Genomic DNA, 26,002 nt, shown 5'->3' with positions numbered 1-26,002 from the left:
CATGGCTAATCTGCACATCTCCTATAAATGAGTGGAAGCCTAGGTACAGGCTGTGTATATTCTTTGGTTGTTGGCTCAGACTACAAGAGCCCAAAGGGCTCCAACTCTGTTGATGTTCCTGTATAGTTCTATCCCCTTAAGGGCCCATAAGCCTTCCTCCTATTCTTCCATGAGAGTCCCCAAGGTCCATCCACTGTTTGGCTGTGGATGTGTGTATCTGCCTGAGTCAGCTGCTAGGTGGAGCCTCTCAGAGAACAACTTGCTCCTCTCTGCAAGCATTCTAGAGTATCATTAATGTGTTAGGGATTGGTGTTTGCCATTTTCTTACATGTCTGTTTCTAAGGCTGTGGTAGTTCCGAATAAAGGTAGCTGTGCTGCCAAAACTGAAGGAAACATTTTGCCAACACAACTCTGTGTTTGGATTTCTGGTCTCTTTTGGGGCAGGCTTACAGAACCAACCTTGTAAGTTTTAAAATTCAGATATGATGGATTTTACTCTTTTTCTTGGCAACTCTTCTTTGCCTATATCCCATATGAAAACAGGAAAGTCATTAATCACTCTTTTATTTAAAAGGCACCATCACAAGCATCTTTTAAATACCCCCAAAGGCTCAATTTTGTATACCTGCAAGCATGGGCTTCCTCCCAGGTAGTCTAGTTTCTGATTGTCTCCTTGTTGCTGTTTTACTGATGGACTTCGAATTCTAAGGCTGTCATAATTTTCTAATAATGGTGATTTATCATCCCATTATAAGGTTCTACATCATTCCACTTAAAGATATTCGACAGGAGATGCATCATACGTTCTAATTTAAAAATTCCTTATATTGTAAACTATGGCTTTATGCTATTATTGTATATACTTTCCGGTCTGTTTAATGGTATGGAAATATGAAAGGCAAATAGCTCAGTAAACATAAGAGCACACAGACAACATAACTGAAAAACAGAAAACAAAAGGCAGGGGGCATTGAACAGATACAAAGAAACGAACCACATTAAAATATTCAGGAAAAGAGCAAAAAGTGGGGAAAAAGATCACGGATGAAATTGCCGTCTGAGTTTTGATCCACAGCAGTAAAACGCCTTTATGTTCCTGGGGGGGCAAGGTTCTTCAGCCCCCTTTCTACTGCTGATCTAGTGAACCTAACAATGCTTTGGAGCTATTGATTGCTGCAAGTGTGGCTTAATAGCAGAATCATTACTTTTTTAATCCTGAAACTGCCAACTCCAACTCTTCTCAACGGAACTTCAACGTGTTCGATTGTGGGCTGCCATTTCTAATTGTTTTTAAATTTTGTAGCACATCTCCAGCTCAGGGACTTTTGCTCTGATTACTTTTTGTTGTTTTTTTGCTTAAGTCCTAGTTTTTAGGACTTTATATTCTGATGCTTCTGGGTTTCCTCCTTGGAATGCCTTAATTTTGAAGTAGCAAAGAAAGATTATGGTTGATTAGAAAAATGTGAACTCCTTGACTCTTGGATAAAAATATAATTTGGGTCAGCATCCCCATTTACTCAATAGCATTAGAATGATGCTCTGAGTTGGGTGTTCAGGGGCTGGTATCCCTGTCTGTCCTCCAGTTCTTTCCTAGAATGGAGCAGAAAAGGTCAAATGAGGGTGTGATATGTCAAAAGGCTGTAATTAAGATTTAGAAAGATTAATACCGATGGTATTTAATGAAATTGCCTTTTAGAGGAATGCTCATCTATTACTTTGATATTTAACATTTTTTTCTTATTAAAATGTTAGTACTGAATGGCAGCACACAGTCAGGAATATGACTTTATATAGGCATCCATAGAAGGGTCACTGCTAATAAACAAATGGATTATTCTCATGGTACTATAATAAAATTATCTCACATTTTCACCTAAGACATATTTTACCCCACCCAGGGCTTATATTTTTCTTTCTTTGGAGCAAAAAGAAAATTGATCTAGCTGTATCGATTTATTGTACCAGTGCAGTTAAAAAAAAAAAACTATTTTCTCAGCTTTTTATAATAATCTCAAATACACAGAGGAAGAAACTATCCTATTTTTAAAAGAGAGGTGTAAGTTGTTGTTTTTTTGTTTTTTTTTTTTTTTTTTTTTTTGGTTTTGTGGGATTTTTGTTTTGTTTTTTTCCCCTAAAGGGATTACTACAGTTACAGTTAAATCTTCCATATCATACTGCAAAAAAAAAAAAAAAAAAAGACCCTCTGTAGTCTAAACTAGATGCTGATGCTTTTTGGTGTTTTGAAGAAGGAGCTGTTTCAAATTGAAAGGAAATTTCCATTTCAAAAATAGCAACTGAACTATCACAATGGCTGCTTTGCATATATTTTTGGTCACAAAAATACCATTGTTATTTTTTACTATGGCTATGCAAATGAGCTGTTGATAGGATTAAGTTCTGTAACCTTCTGAGACAGTCTCCTGCTTGTACTATTGAAGTTTTCTCTGCTGCCCACTATTTCCTTTACATTTAATTAAAGTCATCAAACTCATTCCACTTCCTATGCTGCAGATGGTTCCCTCTCTCTCTGCCTTTTCTGAGTGTGAGTTTTTTCACTCTTGAATCTTAGTCAATCCCCTCTCCGATTGATTGCTGGAGTTTCTCACTTCCTTCAGTCTATGGTGTTTGTGTTCTGAGGCAAGAGTAGCTCACCTTTCTGCCTTACAGTTAAAACAGACCCACAAAAAACCCTCAATCATTTGTCACCATAAACTCATTTTGACTGGTTGCTATTACATCTTTTTAGGGATATGGGAGATCAGGAAGACTGGACTGATTTATAGATAAGAAGTCAAATATGAGTTTGAGGAAGTTTGTGATGTAAAATGTGAGTTTTGTTAAACTAAGATGATTGGTAGGATTAAGAGTCTGAACGTTATGGCAATTTAAAATATTTTTTCGTTTGGATACACTTGAGTACACACACACACACACACACACACACATTCAAACATACTGCATACTATATTTAGTTTTTGTGAACTGCAACTGCTGATGTTCATAAAGGCTTGAGTATCCAACATTTTAAAGCCAACGAGATATATGGCCCATTGTATAGTTCCACACTATGTCTTCAATATATGTCACAAATTTTATATACATGCACATCCACATTCAGAAACATATATACATCACGGTAGTCCAGAAAAAGAAAGTTTATGCCATCTACCACTTCATCTAATTTCTATAAGCTTAAGGAAATGACTTTTTTCTTTTCTTTTCCTTATCCAAATTAGTAGTGGAAGAAAGGATTATAAAACTGGTTCTTAAAATTTATATATTATGTGAACATGAGAAATCATATTTAAATGACTAGTTAATTTGACTGTTGCTCTCACATTGGTTTAGACACATTTCTTTTCCATGCTCCTTCATTGGAAGTGAATGTAATTAATAATTATAAAATTAATTTGCTTGGAAAGTTCTATTTTCCTCTAAAAATTGGAATTTATCGGTAAATTATCATTTTAATTAAACCGCCCATATGTATTACTTAAACATTAAAATATCCATGAAGAGCTAGGAAAGTGTGGCCCATGCCCTTAAAATTTTACTTCACAAAGAAAGAATAAGGATGTTTGTAAAGGCCAACCAATTCAATAGAATGTTCAGTCTGGAAATTAAGAAATTATGAATGCTCACTCTCAATTAACATTTTTCCAGTTTTGAATATGCATGGACTGTCAGATGATCTTCTCCTTATGCAAAGCAGGGTTCAGCAGGGTGACAAAGGTATTGTTCATATCCCGTATTTTTAGCTTCGAGGTACAGAGAGTGCATTGTGTGAGATCCACACTCGTCTCACAATTTTCTGCTACACTGTTCAATATCTTCACTATCTTCCACCTTCTTTTCTTTTATTCTTTCTTTGAAAACTTTTGGAAAAAAAAACAAAACAATAGAAAGTTTCTCCCTTTTGATTTAGTTGTCTTTGGGGATCTGTAAAGTATGTTATAGAAAATGGTCTTATTTCAAAACCTTTCTATATGGTATAAGAAAATACCTTTTAAAATAGACTTTAGTGAAGGATGCTGTTTTAGAGACAGCAAAGTTACAATACAAATGTTTATAGCTCATGCCAGTTACTCCTGTCTACCTGTTCTTTACATTCTCATCCTTCTGCTGTTTAAAATGTAGGTAAAGGACATAAATAAGATCTAGCATTGAAAAGCAAAGGGTCCTATAAGAAGAGTGGGGATTTCACAGTGTGCACTCTGTATGTTTAAGCTAAAAATATGGAATATTAACAATACCTTTATATTATATCAATCAAAAATGTTATAAGAATATGGCTGATTTAAGTTGAGCTCATACAATATATTCATGCAGAAATTAGGTCACAAAATAGCATGTGTAGCATAATCACCTGTTAATATAAAATACATATAATTGAAGCTATAAAGTATGTTTACATACAAATATATGTACACATATACATATGTGTATATAAAAACTTGAAAGAAAAGAGATCAAGAAAATGAATTATATCAATTCTCTATGCTTGTTACTTTGTTGATGACTTTTTCTTAAGTAAAACGCGTATGCATGTTTACATACAGATGGTTGAGGAACAGGGGTCTTCCTTAACTTGGTCTAGTTTGATATCAATTATAGTTTGTTTTCCTTACTTCACTGGGTAACTCTGGAGTCTTCGAAAGAACACAGCTTCCAAACCATCATCTATGTGTTCAGGCAGATAACACGGGGTTAGCTTAGAGTAAAAGTGTCCAAATATGCCTTTCAAAATTCTCTCTATCCATTTATGTGTGTTCTGTTCCCTGGCTCTTCGCCAGCTCTAGCCACTGTTGTTTCTGTTTAGCCATGCAGTGACTCCACGTTATACATAGGAAGCTTACATTGTATTTCCCTCTGCTGAACTGCCACTGTTTGACTCACTTAAGGTATGGATTCCCTAAACGTCAATCCAAAAGATTTTGAATTTATAGGATTAGAGATTGTCTTTGAATTTCGATGTATTTCAAAGCCTGCCAAAGGGGATACTAATGTCCTCTTAAACATTTGAACCAGAGGTCTAAGATACTGGACTTCAGGACCCAGAAAAGAATATATTGCCTTGTAGATTTGTATTTTCAAAACATTCCCACTTGAATGTGAGCATAAACAGCAGATATCAATGAGGAAGGAAGTAAAATTGTGAGGTTCATAGGTCTATTCTATTAAGATACACATCTGAGAAAGTCTGTGTCCAATGGAACCCACACTTTTAAGTCTTCAAGGTAAATAAAAATGTTGAGTTAAACCTGAACTGGGTACCATGCTTTACAATTATATACCCAAGGACAGAATCAGGAACATTACTACAGGCCCTCACAGCCCTGACTTCTCAGTCATTAATGCTGGACAGATGAAGTTCATAGAGAAAGGGAAATAGCTGTAGCCACAAGCTCTGTGCAGCTTCTAGGGTATTTCTAGATCAATAGCTAATGAGTAGGGTTTTGTTAGGTGATAAGACTCTGAGGTCAGACATTATAAGCTCTGATTTGTGGTTCAAGAACTCCAGGGAGTAGTGTGAGCATCCAATTGCCTTTCCATCTGTCATAAACTCATGGTATTTCATCCAACAAAGGATCAGTGTTGAAGTTTATCCAGTCTTAGGGTTGGGGCAGTTCTCAGGTCCCTTTTGTGTCAGTATGTAATGCACTTGATAACATCAGTGTGCTTTATTGAGAATATTTACCTCAAATTGGTCTAAGGCACTAAATGAGTATATTTCTTCTATTAAAGCCCACCATGCTTGTGTGAATATAATGAAACAATGGAGTCTATCGCCATTCATCTTTTGTTATGGATTGCTGAAATGATGCAGGAGAGTGTATTTATAAGTAGTGCATACTAGTACTGCCAAATATTGACTTTTTTTTTGCTAACTCCATCACATAAAACTTCTGACTGCAACCTAAGTAAAGTTCAGTTGAAGATAAAATATTGCAAAATAAGTGCCAAAAATGGAAACCATTTTTCAAAACACTAAATTAGGAAGTTAAGGAATCAGGGCAATTAATCAATATTTCAAAATGATGAATATATTTTATAAAACACCAGTTAAAAAGAAAAGCTCAAAAGGGAGGTTTTTCTGTATGGGTAAAACAGAATGTTTATTTTAGGGTTTTGTGGTAGATCTCAGATTAGGCTTCAGAAAAACACTTTACCTAAACTGTTTGTGACAACTTGGGTCTTCATCTCAATGATCTGAAAAAATATGGAAATCAACTAGTATTTGATGCTAATCTTTATATTCATCATTTATAGAAACCTGTGTCTATGTGCTGTAGTTACACGAACTTAATTTCCTTCCCACGCCTATAGTATCATAATCTCAATTTAAGAAAATACATAAATGTGCAACCAATATCCAACTATTGTTTTTAACATGTTACAAGCTATCTATTTGTATTTTATTTCTATATAATATATGTTAGTGGATTTAATAAATGAGTCAAATCTTCCATCCTCAAGTACATCATTGCTCTGTGATAGCTAAGGTAGAAAGAAGAAGATAACAAGCAAAGGATGCAAGAAGAAAATATGAGGGTGTTTTAACTAAAAATATACACAGAGTAATCATCTGTGCCTTGTTGGTGGTCAATGACAAAGAGAGGAGAAGAGGAAGGCAGGGCTTGTAGAGATTTGAATACTAGCTAGGATTATATAAAATGCCAAAGGGAACTCTATAGTGACATATAGTTACTATATATGTTATATGTTATATAGTAACATATAGTAATCTGACTGGAGATTAATTCAATATAAATTAAGGAGATAAACTAATAAAAATATTTACAAACTAGATCAAAGGCCCATGGCATTTTTAGAAAGACTGCCTACAAGTAACTTGAGCCCTATCTGATCCCCTAGGCTTAACCGACTTTTTCCTTTCACTGGGAGCTCTCAGCTTTCTTAACTTTTGACACACTCTTTATTCAGCAGTATCCTGTCATGCTAGTTTGATTTTATAGAAAAGCCCAGGTTTCTAGACTTGCTGGACGAAAAGGACCGACAAGGAAAGATTGCTACTAATTAAGTGATTAGGGAAATATTCTCATTTCTTCAACAAATCATTAAGTGTTGGGGGGCTGAGGAGATGACTCAATTGCTAAAGTATTTGCTGCTCATGAATAAGCTCTTGAATTTACTCGCCAGCACTCAAGTACCTAGCCATGGTGACTCACCACCACAATGCCATCACTGAGAAGGTAGAAAGAAGAATTAAGCTTGTTTTTTGGGCATATTGGCTAGCCAGCATTAGCCAACTCATCACTCCTAACATCTACTGAGAAGGGTAATCTAAAAACAAAAACAAAAACAACCAACAAACAAAGAACAGCAAGTTGGCCATTCCTGAGCAGCAATATAGGAGCCTGGTTTCTGGCTTACATATACATTACGCAAATGTACACAAGCATGTTAACATGTAGGTACATACAAACCAAACAATAGTTAATCTATAGGGCCAGCACTGAGACCATAAAAGGGGCAGGGTGGGGCTTCAAATTCCTGTCTTTAAGGGGCTTGATTCTAGTATGGAAAATAGAGAATTAATAGTGAGGAAAGAAACATGGAATCCCTTGCTTAATAATATCAAACATAATACCAGATAGTGAAGAGTATTATAGAGGAGAAACTAAAGGGAGACACAGTACACATAGATAGGCATCTCATTGTCCAGAGCCAGGGAAACCTCACTAGGAGTTGCTGCATGCTTAAGAAGGGCTTCCTAAAGAAAGGTGCTTGATTCATGTGATAAAGGGAATTAAAACACCATCTCTAGTGGTCTAATAAAGATTGAAGTTACTTATAAACAAAAGCATCCTACACTAAGATGAACATAAGCCATTCTACCTTACTATGCTACTGCAAGATGTTCTTAGCTCCCTCTCCCGCTGCCTGTGCAATTGGGAATGCATATCAAGTAAGAGAGGCATCCCAAAGCATTTGCTTTAAAATTTCACTCAATTTTTTTTAATTGGCCAACAGTAAAGTAGTTAAGATAACCACTAATTTAGATATTAAACCCACCAGTATCGTCCCAGCCTCCCCTTTCCAATAAACCTCCATGTATTTTTTAATGATAATTAGCCAACCTTTATTATTTAGCAGTTTGTAATTACAGAATAGCTTGCAGTCATCATTTAGTTATTCCTATCGCCATTCCATGGAGTTAATGGGAGCCTGTGCCTATATGCTCCTTTGTAGCTGCTTCCCTTGAATAAGTACTTGCTCCTAGCACCATGGAATCTAAGAGCATTTGCGAGACTTGGGAAGCTCAAAAAAGTTACAGGATTCAGGAAGTCTGTCCTTTAAGTTATGTAAATAGTATATAGTTGCCAGGAGAGAAAAGACACTTTTGTAGAATTCTATGAAGCTGTGTGGGGATCCGAGATGCAGCTCCCTTGTGCCATCACCCATGTTGGGGTGGGCTCTTCAGTGGTTTAGCTGCCTCTGGGTCAGCCATGTTCTTGGGAGTAGCCTCAACAGCCTCGTTGGCTCATCACACTAGACTTGGGTGGCACTGTTTCCTTGGTCTGTTGTCAGGGCACTACCTGGATATCAGTTTTCACCTGCAAAAGGTATACAACAGATGCTGAGAAAATATTGGATTCTTCTGGTATTCTTTTTTTGTTTGTTTGTTCATATTCAGGTTTATTTAATAATATTTTTATTTATGTGCTTTATACTCAAGTATCTATATTACTTGAATGTCAAATAAATCATATTGGTGCAAATGAAAGTTTAAAATTTGATCTCTGATTAGAAACTTTGAAAAACAAAAGAATTCTTCTCAGTGTAATTCAACATTTAGATAAGTATATAACTAGGCATGCTAACTTTATGACAAAAAAATTATGGAAAGATACATAGCATATCTATATTGCTTTAATTTTTTTTGAAAACCAGTTATATATTTCATAGTACATGAGATGTCACAATTGAACTAAAATAGTAATAATAGTAGTAATAATAATAATAAAATCTAGGCTAAAAATTAAATCCAACCAATGTACTTACAGTTCAGAAGTATTAATTATAATTGAAAATTAGACTAGAATAATGTGAAACTTGATCAGGTTTGCTTATTTGGAATAGTTTCTAATCAATTAAGTTGTGATTTGGAACCTGTTTATCTGACTCTGTCTTCTCTGACATTCAGTTTGTCACCAGCACAATGGGATTAGCTCTAACCTGCCACAAAGACATTCGTGTCTACTGAATAATGTCCCTTCTATGCTTCCAGAAGTAAGGAAAGGGAAATGTTCTCTCTATCACTGGTTACTTTCGTAGAACATATTTTAGCAGTCCATGTTCAAGATGATAAAGTCACCTGAAGAAATGGACAGATAGTGAACAGGCTCTGAGGATGGCAGCCTACAAGTCAGCCTTTGAAAGCTCATACTCACTTCTGTGTGGCTACAACAAGAGCTGGGCAAGGCTTTAGTCTAGAAATCACCCTGTTCATTGGATCAGTGACTTCTTCATTGTATCCTTAGACCCTTGAAGCTCTTTGTAATCAGCTCTTCTACCTTTCAACAGCCCTGGTCTGTGTGTTGGCAGCGACCCCAAGTGAATGGGCCTATCTAGGGATGGGAAGAAAGGAAGCCACCCAAAGGCCCCCTTTTGCCTTTGCAAACTGATGGTTTCCAAGCAGTTTTCTGGTGTTTGGAAACACTGTGTGGTAACTGGGGGAAGAGGCAGCTGTGCTTTGGCCCACATGAGGTAATTTGCAGACACATTTTAATTGCCTTTTAGGGAGCATGAAGGAGCTCCAAATAGCCTAATGAGTTCCAGCAAACACCTGTGAAATGCTTTAGACGGCCATGTAATACTGAAATTAAGACTGTAATGCAGCAATTCGAGGCAGAGGGTTTTTTTTTTTTTTTTTCCTCTACTGAAAAAATGATAGAGAGATTTGTAAAGACTCCTTGCCTCTAGGCGTTCTTTCATCTACTGAATAAGACTTTATCTTCGAGTGCTTGATCCCATATAATGTATTTCATAATTTCAGATACAATTTTGTTGTGGCAAACTTTAGGATAAAGAAACTGAGACTTGAGCGTGCTTATTGAGGGTAAAAGGAGACGAGAGTGGACTGAAGCTTGAGTCGTAGTCCAGTTAGGCAAGGCATTGTATTAAAGACACAGATCTGAAAACAGAAATAAAGTAATACTGCAATGATTCGGGCCTTAGTAGGAAGTACACTGTATCTTCTAACCCTCTCTACTAATATTCTGCTTCCTTCCCTCCCTTAGTCTCTCCCTCCATCCTTTCTTCCCTCCCTCCCTCCCTTTGTTTCTTCCTTCTTTTTCTTCCAGTGCTTTCTTTTGAATTTAGTCTTAAGATGTTCTAAAGGGATAAAGGACACTCTAGTATTTTGTTCTGCCCTTGAAGGGGAAAAAACTCCAACAGAGGGGAAAAAATCTCCTACAGAGAGAAAAATTAGTATAATTTGCAGAAGGAGGCAAAGTGAAAGTTCAGAACTTATGTTGTTCATCCTTTCTCAGCCTCTTATCTAAGATGAAGTGTAGAATCTGTCCTCATTCTAGCTTCAGGCAGCTTTACCTGGTGTGTGTGTGTGTGTGTGTGCGTGTGTGTGTGTGTGTGTGTTTGTGTGTTCCTTCTTGTCTAAAGACATTGTTGTATCTTCTGAAAAGTAGCAACTCTTTGTAAGTCAGTGCCCAGCATTCTAAAATAATTAACGTATATACTTGTACATACCTTAAACAAATGTATATACAACCCAATATAATCTCATAGCACCATTCTCCGGTAGGACTCTTTTTATATTGTATAGCTGTAGGATATATTGATGACAATATATAAATCTATCATCTGTGATTGTCACTGTCCTTTAGCCATGGTAAGAACAGCACTGCACTTTCTTAATTGAGGACTTGTGGGTTGTTTCACCCTTTCACTATTAAATAATGCTTTTAACTTCTGGATAAAATATAAATATTTTCTTAGCCTCTTTGGAATACTGTGTTCTAGATGGCAAACTATATGTTTCTTCAATTTGACCATGTGTGTTCTATTTCTCTCTAAAGTGACTATATCAGGGTATTGTTTTACCAGAATAGGTAAGAAATTCCCTGGGTCTAACATTTCTTGCTCTGTGTATTTTATGCATATAGTTGTTTTGCTTAATAGGTAGAAATTCTGACTGTTTTCCATTTCTTGAAGACAAATATATCCTTGCATATTCTCTTACATGTGTGCTGACACTTCATATAATATGTATAACAGCTACTTGAATGCAATAATTGAAGGAAAACATTCAACTTTAGCCATAGTAGTCTTTATAATACCTTGGTTTCTCATATATCACCACTATCCTCACCAAAAGATTCATTGACTAGTTTCTATTGGGCAAGAAGTTTATTATCACTAATTTACCTCCTCATGGACTGCACCCTCTCCCACTATCCAAGGACCACCATATCAAGAAGAATATTGCTTCATTACTTGGACATCTAACAGTACAACCTATTCTTATGCTAAATTTTTAGAGGCATCTTCTCTTTGGAGGAAAGCTTCTTTTTTATATAGTACTCAGTATTACTATTAGGATATTTGATTGACTGTATAAGAAATCTGTGAATTAATGATGTTATACTAGAACTGGTAAGGTGGTGCAATGGGTAGAGATGCCTACCACCAAACATAGTGACTAGAGAGTTTTAACCAATGTTGAGAGGCTCAACATTGTCAAGGAAGTGACACTCTTGCTTAAGTTGAATATATTTACAATAAATGACACCACTATCTTGGTTATTTCTAAAAATGTTTGTACTCTAGTCAATAGCTGGTCCTGGAGTGTTGATATCTTGGCTTTGATGATATTTCTCCATGTATTTTTTAATAAACTAATTAAAGTCCTTTCACAATTAAGGGATTTATTATGCTTTCTACTACCTTTGTCACTTTCAATAGGTTAAACTTCTACAGGAAAGATTATTTTTGTCTCTTTCCTAAATTTCCATGCTGTAATCTTTTAAGTTCAGCTCTACTGGCTGTTATTCCTAATATTTATTTTGCATTTAAATTATTTGCTAACTTAATAGTGTTATGAAAGTTGAGTTGCTTTATAAGCAACTTTTTATTTTTTTTAATTAATTAATTTCCTTATTCACTTTACTGCCCACTCACTGCCCACCTCATGGTCACTCCCTCCCACAATCCTTTCCCCATCTTCTTTTCCCTTCTTCTCTGAGTAAAGGGTGGCCTTTTAGGTATCCTCTGACCCTGGCATTTCAAGTATCTGTAATGCTAGGTCCTTCCTCTCCCACTGAGGCCAGACAAGGCAGCCCAGCTAGAAAAATCATCATATCCCATGTTTAGGTAACAGATTTGGGATAGCTGCCCCCCACCCCCACCCCATGAAGACTAAACTGCACATCTCCTACATAGGTGTGGGGAGTTCTAAGTCAAGCCCATGTATGTACTTTGTTTGGTGGGTCAGTCTCTGAGAGCCCCAAGAGTCCAGGTTAATTGATTCTTTTGGTCATCCTGTGGAGTTCCTAGTGCCTCAATGCTTCTGCCTGTCCTTCCATAAGAGTCCCCAAGCTCCATCCAATGTTTGATTGTGAGTTTCTACATACATCTGAGGCAGCTGCTGGGTGGAGCCTCTCATAGAACAGTATGCTAGGCTCCTGTCTGCAAGCATAACAGAGAATCATTAATAGTGTCAGGGATTGGTTCTTGCCCATGGGATGAATATCAAGTTGGCCAGGTTATTAGTTGACCATTCCCTCAGTCTCTGCTCCATTCCCTTTCCCTGTATTTCTTATTGACAGGATAAATTTAAGGGAGGTGCCCAAGAATCAATGGAGGTGACTCATAGCATTGGAGATATGAAACCAGAAGATATCACCTCCAGTTAGGAACTCCAGAAGAATGAGAGAGACACCAGCCCACCCAAAAAACTTTTGACCCAAAATTTATCCTGTTGACAAGAAATGCAGGATGGAGTAGAAACTTTTTCTTTAGCTGATTATTCTTTATCTAGCATTCCCTTACCTTTTATACTTTAATTAGTTTTTTATAATTGTCTTTTGATTTGCTTTGAACTCATTCTAGTATGTGTTCACCAACTTCTGGTGTTAGAGAACAGCTTAGATTGTCTTTCTCCTCAGGTTTCAGCCTTTTGTTTCTATATGACTTCAGCAGCATTCTTTATTTCTGAGTGTGCTACAATTTTGTTTTGATTTTTCACATTACCATGATATACTTTACAATGTGTACTAAAACTTTCAAATCTTTCAGAAAGCTGGTCTTGATTTCATAGAATTACAGAAAATTATAGAATACCTTTAATGTAATGATGCCCATATGTCTATTTTTTTCTTAGTAGAATTTCCATTGAATTAGCTAGATAAATAGGAAACTCAAATTTTTCTTGTCCTAATTTGTTTCTTTGTTTGTTTTCTTTTTTTACTTCTCTGATTAAGAAATAAATTCATAGTAGAAATGTATTTATATATCTGAGTATGAATGTGGATCTGTCAAATTTTATTTTTGTTTGTATTTTCAAATTATTGCTGGATTTGTACAAGTTCTATTTTAAACCATTTTATGAATTGGTACATTTAAAAATAATTAAAGTGTAATGATATTTGCAAGAACATTTTAACCATAATATTTGTTGTTGTAATACAGTTGTACTTTATTTTGACTAGCATTATATATTAAATCTTCACGTATTTCCTAAAGTTGTTCCACATTCCTAATTAGCTCAATAATTCATTAATGCATAGAGTTAATAATTTGTGTTGGCTCATTTTGAAATTCTCTGTATTTTAACTGCTAATTTAAGTTCCATTTATAGTTATTGTGTTTGCTTTAAAAGCATTGATTAATTGGTATAATCACATCTTATACTATTGCCTTCACATTTTATTCATTTTTATATTTTCCCTTAATTAATTACTTAACCCAATCCACTAGACATGATTTAAGAATTAAGATCATTATGTTCCTGTCTGTAATTGTAGCTATTCAGGAGTTTGAGGCAAGAAGATCACAAGTTCAAAGGCTGTCTGGGTTACAGAGCAAGTTCAGTGTCAGCCTGGCATATTAGTGAGAAGCTGTTTCAAATAGAAGTGAAAATATACTGAAAGGAAGTAGAAAATGAGTCATATATTCAGTGCATGCCAAAGTTACTCATTTTGAAAACTCAGTGAACAAAAAGCACAGTCCATCTTCAGAGAGCTTCATTCAGGAGGCTGTGGTGAAGAGTAACGACACAGTTATTACCCTGAAATGACACAGAAGGAACAAGTTAGGGCCTAATATTATTAATTTTAAAGGGGTACTATGGCTACCTATTTCATGATACCAGAAGCAAAAGATGCAGCGATTCATTTCAGTAGATGTGGGCACTTGGGTTCTTTGAGCTAGTGCATAGACATGGAAGGACAGATTTCCATTTGTATTTCTCCTAATCCTTCTCTGATGGATGGCACTATGATTACATGAATTCCTTTAGTCCTGCTGTTTGAGCATTTCATGTGGAAGAAAAGTAGCTTTCTTCTATCATCATTTTGAACATCAACATGTGTCTTCAATAACTTCAAAATGCATGAATTAGATTTCACAAAATATGCTGGGAATGTATGTTACAGGGCAAGCATGAGTATTAGGGAAATTATACTGATATGGGTATGATATATATATTCATAAACTTGGATATGAGGGCATGGGAGCTTTATATAGGATAACTGCATTTTGATATCACAAGCAATGTTTAAATTTACTGTGTTGTGAAGATATTCTATACAGGGGTATTATTGAAATTCTTCAGTTTGTTCTTGTAAAGATGGCAATGCTACAGGTTTTAATTTTATTTCTGCAATATGACTTTATCCATGTTAAGCATCCAGAAATACTGCTTGTTGGTTGGTTACAAAAAAAGTAAATGCATGCACTAAACATACAGAGAATTGTATGATTTTTTATAGACAGCAGTATAAGTTTGACATTTCATATTTTGGCACTTGATCTTGCCAGATTGATTTATGATAGACAATAAAGTTGTCAAAGGCCTTTTGTTGTTGGCAGTGTTTTAGTTTTCAAATTATGAAAATGTAAAGTTTTGCTGTACGGGGGTGGGGGTGGGTGGGAAGGCAGTTCTTTGATTGATATGAATGAATGGCAGTTGCTCCTGAGAATAAAGCTTGGTACTGTGAAACTAAGACGCCATTCTCTTCTTAGCAATGCAAATCCTATTACAATCACCTCTATCACACATTCATATATAATGTATAGTCAGTTTCACTACCAGGGGCAAAGCTGTTTAGAAAGTGGAGAAATGAGGGAAGGATTAGTTCAACATAATTTCTGTATAATGAAACCTATTTGCCCTTGTAAAGGGATGATTTAAGCTGCCATGTTTCTCTAGACTTTAGAGCTTGGTAACCGTTGTTTTAGTATATACCAGTGTTACTAAAATGTATACGTTTAGTTATTTCATTTCCTCCCTTGAAATTGTTTTATTTTCGAGCTGGGCAGACATTTTCTAGCCCCATTGATGGATAATGAATGAATGACCAGCGTTCTGCAAAACCCCTTTTGCTGTTGATCTCTAACTTGACACAGAATTTGATAATCCAAGAAGTATAGCACTTATATCAGCACATCTGGAATAATCAAGGCTATTTTTATGTATCTGATAGAATGAGTAGCTACCTATTAAATTATTTCTGATTACAGAGGCTCTAGTATAATATTAATATTTTTATTATTTATCTCACTAAAATTTCTACCCCTCGGTCTATAGCAATGTAGAGTAACATTAAAGATTCTCTAACTGGCTCAGAAATAGAAGTCATGACTAGGCAGGTGAATGATACATTTATTTTGGGTTTTGAATGTAATGATTACAGTAAGGCAAGTAGTGATGGTGATAGAAAGCAAATCAGCCACTCACAGTAAGCTGGATCCTTACAATTTTGGGCAGGTCCATGATGCTTTCTAAAATAACAGATGTTGGGAATATCATTTCTTGCATCCTGAACGAGTCTTTTCAATTAATACGTGACACCGTGCTCTTGTAAATCCATCCTTATGATTTTCAAAATATGTGATACTTCACTCTTTCAGCTGAGCTATTTTTTTGGGTTTTATTTTTTCCTTCCAGACTAGATTGCATTTTAACAAATCTCAACTCCTAGCTGCTTTTTCTCGTAGTCACCTTTCCAAGCCCTTGAGACAGTAATAGCATCACGACAGTATTTAGATATGGTTTCTATGAAAGTATAAAAATGTGCTAACATGCTCTAATGGCACAGCCATCAAAGTTAATACTGCATCTATACTCAGAACACACACACACACAAAATCAGTAGATGACATTTATGCCTCATGTGTCAGTGTGCATTACAGCTTCCTACCGGACTTTAGTGAAGTTCTATGGTGATCTGTCTGTGTCATTCAGTTATTCACTCTATATAGAAATTCTTAGGTCATTTGTATATAAAATGATCAGTAATATTTTATTAATTTTGCGGGAATAAAATATTTTTATTATTTGTTTTCTGTATTCAAACTTTTCTACTCATTTTGCCTTCTTACTTCCCCTTTTGAAAACCTTGTTTTTTTTGTTTTTTGGGGTTTTTTTGCTTGTTTGTTTTGTTTGTTTGTTTGTTTGTTTTTTGTCTTTGGGTTTTGTTTGGTTTTGTTTATTTGTTTTAGGTTTTGTTTTGTTTTGTTTTGTTTTGTTTTGAGACGGGGTTTCTCTGTATAGCGCTGGCTATCCTGGACTCACTTTTTAGACCAGACTGGCCTCGAACTCAGAAATCTACCTGCCTCTGTCTCCCAAGTGCTGGGATTAAAGGCATGTACCACCACTGCCTGGCATGAAAATCTTGTTTTTATTAATTTTTCTTTGACTTTTGTCTATAGCACCATAATAGACGTGCTCTTGAGTTATCAAAATCTGCTTTTAAGTAGCTCCTTACAAAGTCCCTCTGCTTGTACTGGTGTATGCATCTGTGTGTGCATCTGTGTATGTGTACTGGTGTATACAACTGTGTATGTGTACTGGTGTGTGCATCTGTGTATGCATCTGTGTATGTGTACTGGTGTATGCATCTGTATATGCATCTGTGTATGTGTACTGGTGTATGCATCTGTGTGTGTGTCTTTCAAAGAGTTTGTGTGAGGATTTGCTGAATTTTTATGAAACCAGTGTGTGCAGTGCCCATAGAGGCCAGAAGAGAATGTCCAATCTCTGGAACTGGAGTTGCAGGTAGTGTAAGCTGCATTATATATTCAAGTAACGAAACCCAAGTCTTCTGCAGGCACAGCAAGTGCCTAAACCAGTGAGCCATCTCTCTAGCTCTGATTGTATATTTTGATTTTAAACAGTGTAACCTGTTTCATATGTCATTCTCAAGAGTAGTTTTGATTAATTCTTCCAATGCTCTTCCACTTCCCCTCCATCTTCTGTCCTTTCCCCATCTGTACTTTCCCACCCCCAATCTTTCCCTTTTCATGTTCACGCCACAGGTATTCATGATAGTGCATCTCAGCTACCTTAAGACCCTGTTCCTTCCACTTAGTGGCCTTCATATTGTTTTATGATCTATATTCTTGCTCCCTCCATAAATACACATATATGAAAATTAGAGGCTAGAAACAGTATGTGAGAAAGAACATTTAATATTTGTCCTTTGAGTCTAGGTTCTTCAATGAATGTCCTGTTTTCTAGATCCATCCATTTGACTGCATGTTTTGTAATTTCTTCTGGGTTTAAAGGTAAATAAATTCTCACTGTGCTGATGAACATTGTGTATTTGTACCATGTTTTTGTTGTCACTGGTTTTGTTTGTTTGGTTGGTTGGTTTGGTTAATTTTTGTTTGTTGTTTGATGTGCTATTCTATTTTCTAGCTATTGTGAATAGAATATCAGTAAGCATAACTAAAAAAGTATATTGATGGATAATACAGCAATTTCTCTTCCTTCACATCCTCTCCATCATTTATTGCCATGTGTTTTCTTGACCAAGGATGCTGAACACCTTAAAAATATTTTGGGACTACTTTTCCTTGTTTGGACAACTGTCTATTCAGTTCATTGGGTCTTTTACTGACTAGCAGTTTTGACTTTGTGATGTTTGTAGTAGGAAAATCTTTATATAATCTACATATTAGACTCATTTTTACTATCGAAGGCAGTATTTTCTAACATTTCGTAGGCTTTCAATTCTGTTCAGCAGTAATGTCCTTTGCTATGTAGAAGTTTTAGAGTGTTTTTGTAATCTTAATTGTTATTTCTTAGGGTAATTGCCTGGGTCACTGGGGTTCTAGTCAGAAAGCTCTTGCCTGTACATATATCTTGAAGTCTTTTCTATGTTCTTATCTAGCACTTTCAGCATTTCACGTTTTAAATTCAGTTCTTTGACACACTTAGAATTGATTTTTGTGCAAGATGAGGGGTATGGATCTAATTTTCATTGTCAAGTGTCTTATTCTATTTCTTTATTTCCAGTGTTTCAAAGTTTCTATGGCAGAGATTTTAGCTCCTTGATTAGGTTCCTTCCTGGGTATTTTGAAAAGCTTTTGTGGATGAGATTTTTTTTTCTAGTAACTTTCTGAGCAAGTTCATTATTGGTCTGTTTGAAAAGCTCACTATTTTTATGTTGACTTTGTATATTACTGAAAGGTATTGAGTCTATTAAGCAGAGAATCATCCCATTTGATAATAAATGCAATTTTGTTTCTTCCTTTCTTTTCTTGTAGTCCTTTTATCTTCCTTGATCTTGGTATACTAGCAAAACTTTGAATGTATATGGTATGCATGCTTATTCCATTCCGTATTTTAGAGGAAATGCTGCCAGTTTCCCTCTATTTACTATATCATCACCTACTGGCTTATCATATGTAGCCTCTTTAGGACTTAAATCATGAAGGTGCATTGCACTTTTCAAATGCCTTTTCTTTACCCTTTCACATGGTCTTATAGTTTCTTTCTTAATTCTATATATATTGCTTATTTTTTTTTATTTCAACATCTTTAACTAACCTTAAGTTCTTGGGATGACTTGCTATCTTCCTGAATCTGATTTGTAGTTATCTAGTTAAGAATATTCTTCATCAGGAAATGAGTCTATAGTTTTGTTTTCTTGACGGTTTATCCTTCTCTCATTTTGCTATCTTTGGATAACTTCTTCCACAGATGACTTCCCTTCCTGTTTTTTGGAAGAGTTTTGAGAAGTGTTTCTGATAGATGACTTTTGAAAATTTGGTGGGATTCAGCGGTAATCAATGCAGTCTTGGGCTTCTTACTGTATCAAGAATCAATGACTGCATCAGTCTAATTTGTTTAAATTGTTGATAGATTTTTACTTTAATTTCAGAAGGTTATAGGCATTTAAAAATTTATGCATAGCATCTAGGTTTCCCAACATTTTGGAATATTAATTTTTGAAGTTTTCCTGAGATCTGGACTTGGTTAGAGCCTACTGTAACAGCTAGATTTTGTACATGTTTCTCCTAGTATACATTTTCTGCCTTTCTTTTGTTTAATTTTGTGTGGTTCTTGTCATTCATGTTAATATTTTAAAACAATTAACTATTTCATGGATCAATTTTACATGTTTTTTTCAGTCTCAGTTTCATGTGTTTTCATGTTAATCTTTATTAGTTTTTTTTTCCATCTACTACATCTTTCTGATATGACCTTACTGTTGAGATCACTATAATGTTACAATGTAGGTACTTATAAACTATCCTCTTTGGATGTATTGGCTACATCCCAGGGGTTCCTATATTTTGCATTGTAATTTTTATTTGTTAGGATGATTTTTAAGTTTTTAAAAAGGTTTTCAGTTATGGCATATTGATTCCAAAGAATATTATTTAATCTCCATATCTTGATGTGGTTTCTTAGGCCACATTTGTGCTTGATTTCCAGTTTGTTATTCTATTGGGATTTGATAGATTTCTTGGAGAAAATAGATAGTTGGGTAGCTTTTATTAATCCATTCAGCTAGTCTGCTTCTTTTATTGTCTAAATTATGGTCATTTGCATTAAAGAATATTGTTGTTGAATGGGTCCTTCCATTATCAACAGTCTTTGTTGCTTTTCTGATTGGTTGACTCATTTCTTGGAAGTTCTTTCCCTGTAGTATTGGAACTTCTCTGGTTTGCTGTGCCATGAGTCTTGCTATGCTTCTGTGACTTGCTAGGTTTCTTCATAGCTTCTTTCTGTCCATTTATTCCTCTCCAGAAATATACTCTTTCATGTGTTTCCATTGATGACATTGTCTTTCTTTTTCTTTTCTTTTTTCTATAGCTTTCTTTTACTAAGGATTCAGATGTAAACACTGATATTGATATTGTTCAGGGATTTCTGCCCCTGAATGTTAAGCTGTTGATTTTCCCTTACAATTTTTATTATTATTGCTTTTGTTTATAATTTTGGGATATAGATTATGATATTTTTCTGCTCATATATCTTTCTGCTTATAAATAATTCTTATGATTGGTTTTGTCTTTCTTTTTCTAAGTTTGGAAAATTACTAGCTCCAATCTCTTTAAATAGATTGCATGAGTCTTCTGATTTCATTTCACTCTTGCAACTACATAAGTTCTTAGATATTGGTTCTTCAGTATGCCCCCAGACTTCTTGGAGATTTGGTCATGTTCATTATTCATTTTCTTCATATTTAATGTCTCAATACTACCTTTATCCTTAAAACATGTTTTTATGATTGATATCTCCGTTGATAATTCTTTTGTTTGTTGTTTTTTAGTTGATAGATTATTTCTCAGATCTGTTGATTTCTTTTTTCAGCTACCCTAATATCTTCCTGTGCAATTTTTTCCATGTTGGTGTTTTTTCCCACAATTTGCTGATTATTTCATCCATATTGATAAGTTCCATGTCATGATCCTGAATTTACATCCTTTTCTGATTATCTAAGTCCTCTCCTTGGTTGATAATTATTTTCAAAAGTCGGCATTTGAAATAAGTTTTTGTGCTTTATAGCATTCCATTTTCTTTGTTTTGTGTTTTTAGGATGTTGGCAACTAGTGATAGGGTACTTGCTGTTGCTTTCTCTGGTTGTTTGTTGGGATTTCTGAATTTCTCATGGTGAGCATTCTGATCTGTAATGCTTGCCATTTCTCGGTTTATTTTGCTGTATATTTTCAGTTAAACTGTGTATTCCTATGGATTCTCTTTACTTGGATGTGTGTTTCAGTGGTAAACCTACTACAGTGTCAAGTATGATATTGGACAGCAACCCCAGAGTGGACCGGTGGATGAGATACTTGTATAGATTTCTGCCTATGTTTTGGACCTGTCAGGTTCAAAGACCCTAGCACTAGCGCACTTCTTGGGGAAAAAATTAGCTTATAGTACATTTTTTTGTGGGGATAAGAATGTGAATATTTAAATAGTGATGTAAGGAAGGTATGATGAAATTGTCATGAGGTGGCAAGTACATGTGTTGTAATGATGAAATGACCTAGAGAAAATGCTGCATATTTTAAAAAGGGAAAGACAGTAATGAAGCCTTTTCTAATAAAATATAAGTCATTACCCAGCAACTTACCATTTAGATAACAATAGGATGTATGTGTGTGTGTTTAACAAATACATATGTATGTGTAGTATATATAGCAAATAAATACTTGTGATATATATATAGATAGATAGATATAGATATAGATATAGATATAGATATATCATGTAAAATTATCTATGCAGAATAATTGGAATAGTTATTATTATTAAAATATAACTGTTAATATAATGAACAAATATGAATCATAAAGAATAAAAAGTACAAGCGCTAAACCATAAATTGGCAGGGAACACAGTTCATCTTCCCCCCGCAGTGAGAAGGCTCACCTCCTGTTACTCTTGCAGGATATCCCACCCGATTCCGTACAGGTTTGCTGAGCATAGCTCTGAAGCATCTTGATGTGGCTGGAGTAGAGTGCTGAGCTTACCATCGCCTGCTACATTCTCCATAGCCTGAGATGCTTAAGGTCTATGGATCCCATCAGGATGCTGCACTATGGTCCCAGGTTCCATTGAGTTCTGCCCAAGGTTCCAGGCCTTCTTGCCTCTTGGCAATTACATAGATGGAGATATCATGAGCATTGCGCTATGTCCCATGGATTCCTGTCATAGCACACTAAATTCAGCTTCCTGCACATTCAGACCCTGCAGCACCATTCTCTTACTCCTCTGCATCTTGGTGGTGTGTATGTTAGGGTGGGAGATGATTAGCATTGCTAATCTCCCTACTTTAGACTTCTGGTTTCTGATGACTTTGTGGGGGCAGGGGGAGGGTTGGGTGGTATGTCTGTGTGTGTGTGTGTGTGTGTGTGTGTGTGTGTGTGTGTGTGTGTGTGTATCATCTGTGTCTTGCTGTGTTCTGCTTTCCTCTTCAGCCTCAGATTCAGTCTCAGATTTGGGTTTCCATCAGAGTGAACCAGCTCACCCAGACTTCGTAGTTTCCGGCACTCCACTCCTTGAAAACAGTTTCCTGGTATAACCCAACTCAGTGTTGGCCACTCAAATGCCTAGGGGAGCTCCGTGGGCACTTTATTGAGAGAGACTCTCCTGTAGTCTTACTTTTGTTTCTGTAGCTCTTTATCCTGTTTCTCAGTCAGTGTCCTTTCATCTTGACTTTCTTCCATCTGAACTCCCCATCTTAGAGACACTGTCTCTGATCTGTCTTCCTCTCTCCTCCTGCTTTTCAGAGCCTTATACTTTACTTCACACCCCCCTTTCTTTTTGAACTATTTTTATCATGCATTTTAATTCTTTGAACTTTTAAAACGCACCAGAACGTTGGGCCTACATGAGTCTGCACCAGGTCCTCTGCATAGGATCTGGCTGTTAGCTCAGTGGTTTTGTGGGGCACCTAAGAGTGGGAGCAGGCGTTTCAATGATTCTTTTCCTTGCTCTTGAAACTCTTCTCCTACTATTGTGTTGCCTTTTCCAGCCTTGTTAATGAGAGCTGTTGCCTTGTCCTAGCTTGGGCTAGGGGAGGTTGGGGGTCTGGAAGGAGTTGAGGGAGGGGACAGTGTGATCAGGGCATTTTATATAAGAGAAAAAAAATTCTATTTTCCATTAAAAGAGAGAAATTCCTTTTTAGGTTTAAGCAAATGCTTTCTGTTTTAAAGTCCCTCACTTCCTACATTTATCTGTTTCTGGGATCATGTTCCTTTATGGTTGTTAGTATAAATGGCATTTGTATGTCTGTGGGGTGTGTGTGTGTGTGTGTGTGTGTGTGTGTGTGTGTAAGAGAGACAGAGACAGAGATGGAGAGACAGAGAGACAGAGAGAGACTGTTGGTCACAAGATTTCAGATGTGTTTGTTTGAAAATATTCTTTTTTTTTCTAATTGTTGAATATGATTTGTGTTTGGTGGGTAGTGGTAACTCGGCATATAATTAATTTCACTTAGCATTTACAGTAGTCATAACATTGCCACAAAAGATGCATCATTTCTCTTAAATATAGGCCTGGAGATATAGGTTTATCATTAAGAAAGCTTACCATCCTTGACCTTTTAGAAAAAATAGATGTTATCTTCTGGCTTCTATGCATACCTGGAATAGAGTGTATTCATACACAGATGCAAACACATCTAAGCACAAATAGATTTAAGAAAATGCATTAAAATTTTTAGGTAATATATGCATTTATTCTTCCTTTCACAGCAGTAGTCCCAGCTGAGCCATCTCCATTATGGATCTTGTGTTAGATCTCAGAAAATGATTTTAGTACTGCTGGATATTAGTGAATGTCTTTGAGGTATTGTGTTATAGAAAAAGTGAGTGAACCCTGAGCCAGCAATTAATTTCTAAAGGAGGACCTTGGTCTACTGAGATGTCAAAAATGCAGGAATAAGTAAGACTTGCCAAAGCTGTTGGACAGTAGCTAGCTCAGCATCCCCTAGAGGAGACTTTTCTCCTGTGTAAGTACAAACTCCTTGGATTTTATGCAGACTACCTGCTTAAAGACTGTTGCCTTGGCACCAACATGGTGATAAACTCCTTTAAGTATATGGCCAATTGCACATTTGGTGAGAGAGAGAGAGAGAGAGAGAGAGAGAGAGAGAGAGAGGGAGGGAGGGAGAGAGAAAGAGGCTTGTAAGGTGGTTCTCATTGTCTCCTTCTTGGCATTCCTGATCTTATATAATAATCTCCCTTTGGTATACATTGTTCATAATAATGGCTTCTAATGATTGGAATAGTGATTTCCGGAATTCTAAATGATGAGACTAATTAGGTTATAGACTCTGTTTTGCTGTTGAACACTTTTAACTCACTCTATGTCATAGCTGGGCATTCAGTGTCTTCCATCTCTTCTCCCTTTGCACTCTATCTGCCCCTTTTCTGTGTGATCGTTGTATTGGATGCCATACATGGGTTGGCCATGAAGAGGACTGTGTGACAAGGAGCTGAACAAGGCTTCTGGTCAATAAGTAGAATGTTAACAGAATTATTGAGTTGGAAAGTCCATGAGAAATGGAATCCTGCCAACAGCCTTGCAAATGAATTTGGAAATGTAGCCTCCCCAGTTGAGTATACAGATAACACTGACAACCTAGCTGTCAAGATGAGAGAATATGAGTTAGAAGCCTTGAAATATAAGTATTCAAGTGGTTCTCAGAAAGAGTTTGAGCCACAGAAACTGTGACATAATAAATACTTGTTATATTAAAATATCCAGTGCCACAGTAATTTTTTACACAGAAATATATAATCAATATACTCCCTTTTCTTTTATATTTCCCATCTATATATTGAATAAATTATTTACTTGTGTCTCAACTGTTCTTTTCTTTGAGTTATTTTCAATTAATTTCCTACATGTATAATTGTGAATATTTTTCTTCCATATATAAATTTAATATATGCCTTATTGTATATGTAATACAGTGTTAATTATTCCATGTTAGAGTTCTGAAATTTCTTCTTTTTTTCAGAGAAAACATTTATTTATTTATTTATTTATTTAGGTAGGTAGGTAGGTAGGTAGGTAGGTAGTTATTTTGGGTTGTTTGTTTTTGAAGTGTGATTTTTCTTCTTTTTTTTCTTAGATATTTTCTTTTTTTACATTTCAAATGTTATCCCCTTTCCTAGTTTCCCCTCTGAAAATCCCCTATCCCTTCCCTCTCCCCCTGCTCCCAAACCCACCCACTCCCATTCCTGGTCCTGGCAATTCCCCTATATTAGGACATAGAGCCTTCACAGGATCAAAGACCTCTCCTCCCATTGATGACCAACTAGGCCATCCTCTGCTACAAATATAGCTAGAGCCACAAGTTCCACCATGTGTTTTCTTTAATTGGTACTATAGTTCCAAGGAGCTCTGAGGGTACTGGGTAGTTAATATTGATGTTCCTTCTATGGGGTTTCAGTATCCTTCAGCTCCCTGGGTGTTTCTCTGGTTCCTTCATTGGGGACCTTGAGTTCTGTCCAGTGGATGACTGTGAGCCCCCACATCTGTATTTGCCAGGTACTGGCAGAGCCTCACAGAAGACAGCTATATCAGGTTCCTGTTAGCAGGTTCTTGTTGTCATCTGCATAGTGACTGGGTTTGGTGGCTGTTTAGGGGTATATCCCTAAGTGGGGCAGTCTCTGGATGGTCATTCCTTCAGGCTCTTCTCCGAACTTTGTCTCTGTAACTCCTTCCATGGGTACTTTGTTCCCCATTCTAAGAAGGAACGAAGTATCCACACTTTGGTCTTCCTTCTTATTGAGTTTCATGTGTTTTGCAAATTGTATCTTGGGTATTCTAAATTTCTGGGCTAATATACACTTATAAGGTAGTGCATATCATATGTGTGTTCTTTTGTAATTGGGTTACCTCACTCATGATGCTATCCTCCAGATACATACATTTGCCTAAGAATTTCATAAATTCATTCTTTTTAATAGCTGAGTAGTACTCCATTCTGTAAATGTACCACATTTTCTGTATCCATTCCACTGTTGAGGAGCATCTGGGTTCTTTCCA

At 36.0% G+C, this 26,002-nt stretch overlaps 1 long non-coding RNA gene across 1 annotated transcript; it reads right to left on the bottom strand.

Annotated features, from left to right (window-relative positions):
* Positions 1 to 8,088: 8,088 nt before the first annotated feature.
* On the bottom strand, positions 8,089 to 22,266 carry Gm12128 (predicted gene 12128). The gene is made up of 4 exons (NR_131154.1): positions 21,872 to 22,266; positions 12,459 to 14,269; positions 9,943 to 10,159; positions 8,089 to 8,579 (listed from the first exon to the last, which is right to left on the bottom strand). It is a non-coding gene; the product is annotated as a predicted gene 12128 (long non-coding RNA).
* Positions 22,267 to 26,002: the final 3,736 nt, after the last annotated feature.

This window comes from Mus musculus, chromosome 11, assembly GCF_000001635.26.
Source record: "Mus musculus strain C57BL/6J chromosome 11, GRCm38.p6 C57BL/6J".
In the NCBI taxonomy this organism is placed as follows: Eukaryota; Metazoa; Chordata; class Mammalia; order Rodentia; family Muridae; genus Mus; species Mus musculus.
The sequence above is the reverse complement of the archived record's forward strand: the minus strand, read 5'-3'. Positions and strand labels throughout refer to the sequence as shown.